General features: G+C 50.9%; 1 protein-coding gene across 2 annotated transcripts in view; it reads right to left on the minus strand.

The window, feature by feature from the left end:
• Positions 1-450, minus strand: part of ARSA (arylsulfatase A) — a 5,114-nt gene extending 4,664 nt beyond the window's left edge. The window contains exon 1 of one of the 2 annotated variants that reach the window (XM_040637794.1): positions 277-450. The gene's annotated coding sequence lies outside the window, so the exon portion shown is untranslated. Of the gene's footprint in view, positions 1-246 lie in introns of both variants that reach the window. The other variant, XM_040637793.1, reaches the window with a different exon arrangement.
• Positions 451-9,592: the final 9,142 nt, after the last annotated feature.

The raw sequence follows: 9,592 nt of genomic DNA on the forward strand, positions 1-9,592 counted from the left end.
TCCCCTGAGACCCCAAATCCAGGCACTACCTTTCCCCTGAGACCCCAAATCCAGGCACTACCTCTCCCCTGAGACCCCAGACCCAGGCACTACCCCCTTCTTGAGACCCCAGACCCAAATACTCCCCGACCCAGACAACCCCTTCCTGAAGTCCCAGCGGACTTCCGGAGACCCCTGACCTCAACAGAACCCAGGAGACCGTAGCCTGGGATATAACTCCCTGGAGACCCTCGGGGACCAGGACACCTGATTCTCGGGCGATCTGACCCTCTTCACCTAGAGGCTGCGGCTCAGGCTCGTGGTCAGGGGCAGAAGTCACATGACACTGACCCCCGGGGCCGGCGCGGCTGGACGAGGGCAGTACCGGGCCGAGGAGGGGCGGGTCGGGACAGCGGGCAGCGGTGCCCTCCGCTGGCGCTTCCGCCTCGGCCCCGCCCCGCCCCCGGCGGCGCCCCCGTCCCCGCCCCGCGGTCCCGTGACCCTCCGCGCGCGGCCGCCCAGGGCGGGGCTCTCGGGGGCGGGGCCTATCGGGGGCGGGGCCTGGTGGGGCGCGGACTGGGTCGGCGTCGGGGTCGGGGTTGGGATTGGGGTCGGGGTCGGGGGGCGCGGGTGCGGGGGTGGGGGGCGCGCGCTCGGCCCCGCTTAGCACCCTAAGGCCGTTGGAGGGGCTGGCGCGGGCCAGGCTGGGGCGGCGCGCGGGGTCGGGCGGGGCCCCCAGAGCTCTGGGGCTGGGGGACTCGCGTCCTTTCGGAAAGGCCCTGAGCGCAAGGGGGTGTTGTGGGCATCGCTGGATGAGCCGCGCGGAGCGAAGGCCGTGGAGCCTGCCGACTGCTGGCTTTTTCCCCAGCGTTACTTCTGGTGCTTTTCTCGACGCACGAGACGGCAAATTCTTTCAAGCCCTTTCCCCTCCGTGCACGTGTCTGTGTGTCAGTGTGTGGTGTGTATGTGTGTGTGTCTGGGTATCGGGGGTCTGGCCTGCTTTGGGGTTGCACGATGGGAAGAACGCACTGGCAGAGGAGATGAGTAAGCTCTGGCTCCATCACTGGATAAGCTGGGACAGATGACTTCAGCTTCTTGGTCCCCAGTTGGTTTGGCTGTGTCAGTCAGAGGGAGTGTCCAGGAGGATGGTTCGGTGGGTGTTTTATTCAGTGCAGTAACTGGGGCCCCCAGCCAGCAGCTCCCCTAGAGCAGCTCCCCCTACCCCAGGAAATTCTCCAGGGCAGCTTTCTGGCCTCAGTTTCCCCCACAAGCTCAGGGCATCCCTTTGGGACCTCTGACCTTGGGAAGACCAGGACCTGGGTTTCTGGCTGGGGGGGGGGGCTTTCTGTGGCTCCTAACCCTGGAACCAGTGGGAGAGTGGACAGCACCCTGAATGGCCTCTGGGGACTGGGGTGGGGGACCAGGACACAGCTTCCACGGAAGCCCAGCCCTGGCTGGGGAGCTGGCATTTTCCCGATGAAACATGAAAGCTCAAGACAAGGGAGTGTGGGGGAGCAAAATTCGAAGGGCAGGAACTCTCAGAGATGGGCCCGGGGATGTGGTCAAGGCTTGCTGCTGACCTTGTGCGGAGAGGATGGGTCCAGTCTCTGGCAACCCGTCCCCTTGGTGGCACAGTCCAGGGCGGTTTCTGGGCCTTTGCGTGGGAGCGGTATGGGGTTGAGTGGCCAGGACAGGAAGTTTTTCCATGGCCCAGAAATCTTTGAACCTGTAATTGGAGCTATCACAGCTGGTTGGCGCTGTGAATTGGAGTTTAAAAGGAGTCTACCAAAAGCACTTTCTTCCCTTTCAGCAGCAAACTGGAAACTACCCCAGGCAGCGAGGACCTGCCCTGATTCTTGGGCAGAGCCTGCCTGTGGTTTTAATGTTATGCAAATGGCTGGCATCTTCCCCTGCGGTTCCTGAAGGCTGCTCAGGTGTGTGCACACGGGACCACTGAGCCAGCCCAGCCCTGACCTCTAGGTAGGGGGAAGGTCTGCGTGCTGCCGGCTATGTTTGTTCAAAGCCAAGCCTCTGCAGGCGGTTTGAGTCTTTTGGAGATGTGAGTTCTTTTTTGGCGTTGCTGCGGGAGCTGGCAGGAGGGTCAGCTTGGGATAGAGCCCTGACGGGAGGCATCCTGCCAGTGCGAATGATGTGGCTCTGGACGCCTGGGACATTGCTAATTTGGAACTGACGCCCACAGTTAGGAGAGGGGCCTTGCAGTGAGTGGTGCTGGTCTTGTCTTTCTGTACCTAGGACAAGGGCGGAGAGGCCTCTGTCTCCTGGGTCTGTGTGGGGTGGGTGGGGTGGGTGAGTGGCTGCAGTGAGAACACCCCCACATGAAGGGATTCTGCAGTGGTTCCTGGGACTGGCTGATGTGGGGACACAGGACATCAGACGCCATCTGTGCAGGCCTCCAAATCCTCCCTCGTTGCCTCAGCAACCACTGTTCTGACCCTTGACCCGGTCCACCCAGGTTGTATTTCCTCCCCTACAGCTGCCCTGATGTGCTGTGGCTGGACCCAGTTCCAGAAGGGCACAGCTGCTGGGTGCATGGCTCAACCGAGGGAGGGAGATTTGTTTGACCAAACTTTAGTCAGGCTCCTGAACCTTCTCCTAGGCCCATCTATGCACTTCCTTGTAAATCCCAGTTTTAGCGAGAATCCTCCACCCTCGATATCTGAACAGGTTCTTTCTTTTCTTTTTTCTTTCCTTTCTTTTCTTTTCTTTCTTTTTTTCCCCCTAGATTTTATCTATGTGTTTGAGAGAGAGCGAGCCGAGGGGGGGGGGGCAGAGGGAGAAGCAGTCTCCTCACTGAGCAGGGAGCCTGACGGGGGCTCCATCCCAGGACCCCAGGATCATGACCAGAGCTGAAGGCAGATGCTTCACCAACTGAGCCAGGCCCCTCTGATCAGGTTCTTGATCCCCCTGCCATTCCCAGCTGATGTCTGATCACTTGGCCTGTTCTTGGCCAGAATCCTGGTAGAAACCCCAGAAACCCCTCATCCCTGATGTTTTTTTCTTAGTCAAAAAGTCAGTTTTCTCCACTGACCCCCACGTGCTGCTTGGCTATTGTAGGTCAAGTTTCCTTGACCCTCATAGGGTCCCTGGCTAGGTCTGAAACTTAAACTGACAAAAATTAAGAGGAGAAAGCCCCCACATTTGTTTAATTTTATGTTTTACCTGACATGGGAGACTTCATAAGGAAATGACCCAAAGAAACAGTTAAACCTGAGTATTTTCTGCTGGGTTTGATGGGGACTGGACAGATGTGGGAGACTATGGCAGGTTAAGGGGTATGAGGTTCGCGTAGTCAACGGGGGAAGCTCAGCAAGGTCAGTTTGTTGGGATTCTTCCCTTTGTCTTTGGCACAAGGGTGCTCCTGTTCTCTGGGGAACAGGGAGGGTACCTCTCCCAGGAGGGTTTGATGGCCTGTTTCAGGGGACAAGGGAGGGGGAGGTCAGAGTGACCTTCCGGCTTCTGCTGTTTTCTCAAACCACTCCGACTTAGAATAGTCAGCATGTGAGGGGTCATGTTCTGGGGCAGCGTGTTCTGAGCCCCGTCTCTATGGATTCCCACCTGCGCAGGCTGCAATCAGAACGGAGCCCCACCACGAAACTCCATCGCAGTGGCCTGCGTACCCGCTGTGAGGGTCCTGAATGGAGCGCCTTACTGTTCTAACTTCCGGTTGGTGGACAGACACTGTTAAATTAGTCTCGGCATACGACATCGGGATTCAGCAGTTCCACACATCCCTCATGGCTCATCATGGTCGGTGTTCCCTGAACCCCCATCCCCTCTGGCAGCCATCCGTTTGTTCTCTATAGTTAGGGGTCTGCTTCTTGGTTTGTCTCTTTTTTTCTTTGTTTTGTTTCTTAAATTCTACATATAAGTGAAATCATATGGTGTTTGTCTTTCTCTGACTTATTTCACTTAGCATTATAATATGTAGTTCCAGCCATGTCGTTGCAAATGGCAAGATTTCATTCTTTTTGATCGCTGAGTAATATTCCGTTGTGTATATCTACACACACCACTTCTTTATCTGTTCATCAGTCGATGGACATTTGGGCTGCTTCCATAATTTGGCTTTTGTAAATAATGTTGCAATAAAAACAGGGTACATTTATCTTTTGAATTAGTGAATATTTTTGGGTAAATATCCAGTAGTGGAATTACTGGGTCATAGGGTAGCTCTATTTTTAACATTTTGAGGAACCATCATACTGTTTTCCAGTGTGGCTGCACCAGCTTGCATTCTCACCAACTGTCTTACCATTTTAACAAGTGTTGTGAATAATTCTTTCTTTAACAAGGTGCTGACTGGGAGGCTCTCATGGCATCCATTGGAATGGAGAGGGGGATGGGAGGGCTCCGAGAAAGGGGGTGCAGCTCTGAGCAGATGGGAGATTTCCTGCCCAGGAGTGCTGTGGCTGGTGTGAAGTGGTATGTCTCTGGGTGCCACTGTCCCTCTGCCCCTGCCCCACTCACTGCAGATCAGTAGGATATCCTCTAGCCCCAGGCCTCTGAGCTTGCTGTTCCCGATCGGAAATTCTTGACCTTCTATCAGCCTGGCTAGCTCCCCACCTCCTTCAGGTCCATTGGGATGTCACTCTTTCAGCGAGTCCTTCCTTGGTGTCCAAGCGCCCTCTCCCACCCCTCTGCCCAGTTGTGAGCTGCTGCCCTTGTGCTCTGTTGGTGAGGGCATGAACTAGTTGACATAAGCAAGACTTAGCCTTGGCTGGCATGTGGCAAGTCTGTATTATTATTCTTACCATTATTTTCATCATACAGTGGTGCCGGGCCAGGACCATGAGGATTTCCAGACAGGGAGGGTCTTCCACAGGTGGCTAGGGAAGATAAGACTTACCTGGGTGACAACAAGGTGGAGAGATGAAGACAACCTCTGAGTTGAGTTACCAGCAGGGGTCAAGTTTGTCAAGTTTTATTCAGTCTTGCATGCAAGGGGAAAGCCTCTGAGAGACCACTTCAATGATTCACTCAGGGCAGGAAGGAGAGTCACTGTTAGTCTAGATACAGAACAACCTCTGTTTACAGATCACCTACCTGTGAATGACACTCAGCCGGGCTAATGACTGGTTCCCAAAACATGATGCTATCATTCAAGTTCATCAGATCATTGCATGTGCATCTCATCAGGAAAGCTGATTTCTGAAGCTCTGCCCAGACCAGGTGTGGGACAATTTTCCTTTCCAGTGCTTTCAAGGGACTGGATGGAGCTCAGAATGAGCATCTTCTCAAGGAGAGCCAATATTTAGCAGCAAACTCTAGACTCAATGAGTATGGCAGCCGGGACACCCCACTGCAGAGCCTGGTGCAGGTCTGCCCTTGGGGGTTGGGGGGGGCAGCTGTTATTGCATGAGTCCCGGGGCTTGAGGAAGATAAGGCTGTGGTGTAAGCTCCTCAGGGGGTCACAGTCTAGCTTTCCGGGGCAAGAGGGGCAATTTAATGTGAACACAGAAGAGAAGATTTAGACACCAAGATAATTGCACCGTTTTGCACATCTCCTTCAGCACAGTCCCAAGGAGTGGATAATGGAGGAAGATGACCCTAAATTAGGTAGAACTGACAGTGAGCATTCGTTCTGGATCTGAGGGAGTGGGGTGGTGTTGGTTGTGCACTAGTAATGAAAACCGGGGCTCACAACAGCCCGTGTGATGAAGCTGAGATGCTGAAAACTCCTTGGTTTAATGCTGTTGGAAAACAAAATTCAACTGGATAAATGTAAAGATCTAATTATCTTTATTCAGTGATTCTTGGATCAGGCAGCATCCCATCCAACAAGGAGAAAGGAGCTCCAAGGAGCTGTACACAATGGAAGGGTTTTAGAGGCAGAAGAAAGGGGGACAAGGAGGTTAAAAGAGTGGATTTTGCTTCAGGCAAGGTCACCTTCCTTTAGGGAAGGCAGGGGTCTTATCTCAGATGACCTCGTGGTGCTGACGAGGGAATTCCAGACTGACTGGTTTGAAATTCCACTACTGGGAGAGGCTGAAACTGCCGCTCGGTTAGGTTATAAGTCCTGCTGGGGCTTAGCAAAAGTGACTCCATTTTGGAGCCTGTGGTTTCTTTTTAGCAATGGAGAAAAAGGCGTCCAAAGACTGAGCTGCTATTGTGCTGACCTGCTCAGTTGTCCCCTAAATGTCCTCTGAGAGGGCTTGGAGGACATCCCCTCACCAAGATATTAAGGGGTGTAGTTTGGAGTAGGGAGGAGGGGAGCAACATTCCTGAAAGGCTCTGGGGAGGCTGGCTGCTGTAGGGCGGAGATGAAACAAAATAAGGAGATAATGGGGTGGCAGAGGCCACACGACTAGGCAGGTGTGGTCATCATGATGGTCAAACAGAATAGTATGGACTCAGAGACCATTGGCTCATTGACAACGGAGTCACCCTCCAGGACACAGAGGGGAGTGTCAGTGGAGGTTTGGGCGGTGGTGGAAAGACCCTGGGTCTCAGGAACCGGCCTGGACCTGACTCACAATGCAGGAAAGTCGCTCCAGCTCCTCTTCCAATTCCTGGACATGAGTCATTCACAGACCTCCAGCCCTCTGCCAGAAGGAAAGACCTGGCGGAAACACCCAAGGCCATGCTAAGTCTTCCCTATGGCCTCCCCTGCAGGGAGGTGCGGCCTTTTGCCAAGATTGCTATCCACTGGGCGGGTGCGGGGGGGCACTTGAAGCTTTCAGGGATTGCTGGGTACTGGTTCCGAGCTACAGCCATTTCCCAGACATTCTGATGTCCCTATAGTCCACTGATTAGCAGGGGGCTTTGGAAGTCAGGTGAGATATGCATTCTGGGCCACAGTCCATCTCACAGTGGACACAGCGGATATGTGGGTCTAGCTTGCATTAATTTCCCCAGTTGTCGAGATATATGAGCAGCCGACGCAACACTACTTGCTGGTCCAGGCAAGAACTTCCAAGGTGGGAAGCCCGAGGAGGCCTCTAGAGCTCCCCCTCTTATATCAGTTGAGGAAACACCAGCTACTTTGACAGCTAGCCCCCCAAATATCAGGGACTTAATACAACAGATGCTTATTTCTCGTTTACAGAAAGTCCAGTTTACAACATTGGCAGGAATGGTGGGGTGGGGGTGGGGGCTCTCTGCTCCATATAGTCATTTAGGGACCAGGACAAAGGAAGTGCTGCCATTCTCAACATGTGGATGTAAAGTCATCCTGGACACCTACGTCCAGCAAGCAGAAGGGTGAAGAGAAAGCACGCAGGCTTGAGCAGGAGGCACATATTATTTCTACCCAGATCAGTTCCAGAACTCTGTGACATGGCCCTACCTAGGTACAAAAAGGGTTGAGAGGTGTGGCCTCTTGGAGCCAGCAGTTGGGGCACCAGCTTTCCAACATCTCAGTTTGTCAACTGTGGCAAAAAGAGTAACTCCCTAGAGGACCAGTTCTATGGTGTTGCTGGAGGAGAGTGCATTTCTAGAAGCTCAGATGAGATGCTTCTCTTTCGGTCCTTCCAATGACTTTGTAGGCACCAATCCTGGTGTATTAAATCCCTTTCTGCTCAAATAAGCTGTATGTGAGTCTGTAATCTATATACAAATTCTAGCTTTTGCAGTCAGTGAGATGAGATGTTGGGGAACTGGGAAGCCAGTGTGTGAGGGATCACTTGGAGGGAAATGGGTGATGTCAGAACCTGGGGTGAGCAAGCAACCTGTCATCAGGATGCCAAAGCCCTGGGGCGCCTGGGTGCCTCAGTCAGTTAAGCATCTGACTCTTGATCTCAGCTCAGGTCTTGATCTCAGGGTCATGAGTTCAAGTCCTGAACTTGGCTCCACGCTGAGCATGGAACCTACTTAAAAAAAAGATGCCAAAGTCCTAAGTGAATGAGAGGGTGTAGGTGACCAGGTGGGACCCATTTGTACAGTACCATATTCCCAGTGCCTCATACTTTGGTGTGTGTTTGTGTGTGTATGGGTCTATAATAAACATTTTAAAATATAGAATGTCCTTCTGTTATTTATGCATTCATCTAACATCTGTCCAGCAAACAATCATTAAACACTTATATGCGCTGACTGCTGTGGCTGAAGAAGAAATGCGTTTCTGGGGCACCTGGCTCAGTTGGTAGAGCATGCACCTCTTGATCTTGGGGTTGTGAGTTCAAGCTCCACATTGGGTGTAGAGGTTACTTTAAAAGAAAATAGAAAAAAAAAAAAAGAAAAGAAAAACATTTCCAACAACATAATCTAATGCAAGACACTTGGAAATGTTCACTAAAATATAATAAGCATTCTTTTAAATGTATATAGCTGAGCTTGGAAGAAAGCAAGGGATATCCCCAGAGATACTAAATGAAATGGAAACTAAAAGCAAAAGGGTAAGAAAGTATGATATCGGGGACATTCTCAGGACTTTTAAAGACCCATAACTTCAGTGATAGGCTAGAAAGACTAAAAAAATTTGCTTTTCAAAAAGAAAAATGAAAGATTTTGAAATGATCTCACCACACGATGCAAATAAAATCTCTCCTCAGAATTCATAAGCATAGACTTACCTTCAAATGGGTGTGGGTTTTACATATATACTACCTGGGTGGTTTGGAACTGAGTTGGAGTGCTTGTAGGTTGGCAGCTTTGGGGCACCTAGCAGGAGTGAGTGCAAATCACCTCTGGAGGGTTACAGTCTCAACTCAGTCTCTCCAGGTTCTCACAGACTGGGTTAGCCAAACATAAGATCACAATCTAAAATCGCAAACCACGTAAGTTTTTGCTAAAAATGTTCACAGACATAAAAGATGCAATCGGAAACCTGAACAAGAGATGAGAAGTGGCAGAAGGGATCAGAGATAGAAAAAAGGGAAAAGGAAAGAATCTGATAGATTTGAAAATGAACAAAGTGTAACTATTTTTTTTAAAGATTTATGTATTTATTTGAGAGAGAGGGAGAGAGAGAGAGAGCAAGCAGGGGGAGGAGCAGAGGGGGAGAGAGAATCTTAAGCAGACTTCCCACTGAGTGAAGAGCCTGGTATGCAGCTCAATCCCAGGACTCTGAGATGACAACCTGAGCCGAAATCAAGAGTCGGACACTTAACTGACTGAGCCACCCAGGTGCCCCCAAAATATAACTTTAGAAAACAAAAATATAATTGAAATTTCAGTAGGCAGATTAAGCAGCAAACTAGACAGAGCTGAGAATTCTTGAACTAGAAGATTGGCCTACAGGGACATCTGCATGGCTCAGTCAGTTAAACTTCTGCCTTCTGCTCAAGTCATGATCTCAGGGTCCTGGGATCAAGCCCTGCACTGGGCTTGCTGCTCAGTGGGGAGCCTGCTTCTTCCTCTCCTTCTGCCCCTCCCCCTCCTTTTCTCGGGCTCTCTCTCTCTCTCATATAAATAAATAAAATCTTAAAAATAAAAAAGAAGATGGGCCTACTGAAATTACCCAGAATACAAAATAGACTGGGAGATGAGAATATTTTAGAATGAGAGGGTCTACCATAATTAAAAATTTTTAAATCTTTAAAAAAATTTCACACCTTACAATTTTGTTAAATATATTCACAATGTTGTGGATCCGTTACCATTATCCATTTCCAGAATTTTTTCATCATACAAAACAGAAAATCTGTACCCATTA

The sequence above is a fragment of the Ursus maritimus genome, unplaced genomic scaffold (genome assembly GCF_017311325.1).
Source record: "Ursus maritimus isolate PB19 unplaced genomic scaffold, ASM1731132v1 scaffold_21, whole genome shotgun sequence".
NCBI lineage: Eukaryota > Metazoa > Chordata > Mammalia > Carnivora > Ursidae > Ursus > Ursus maritimus.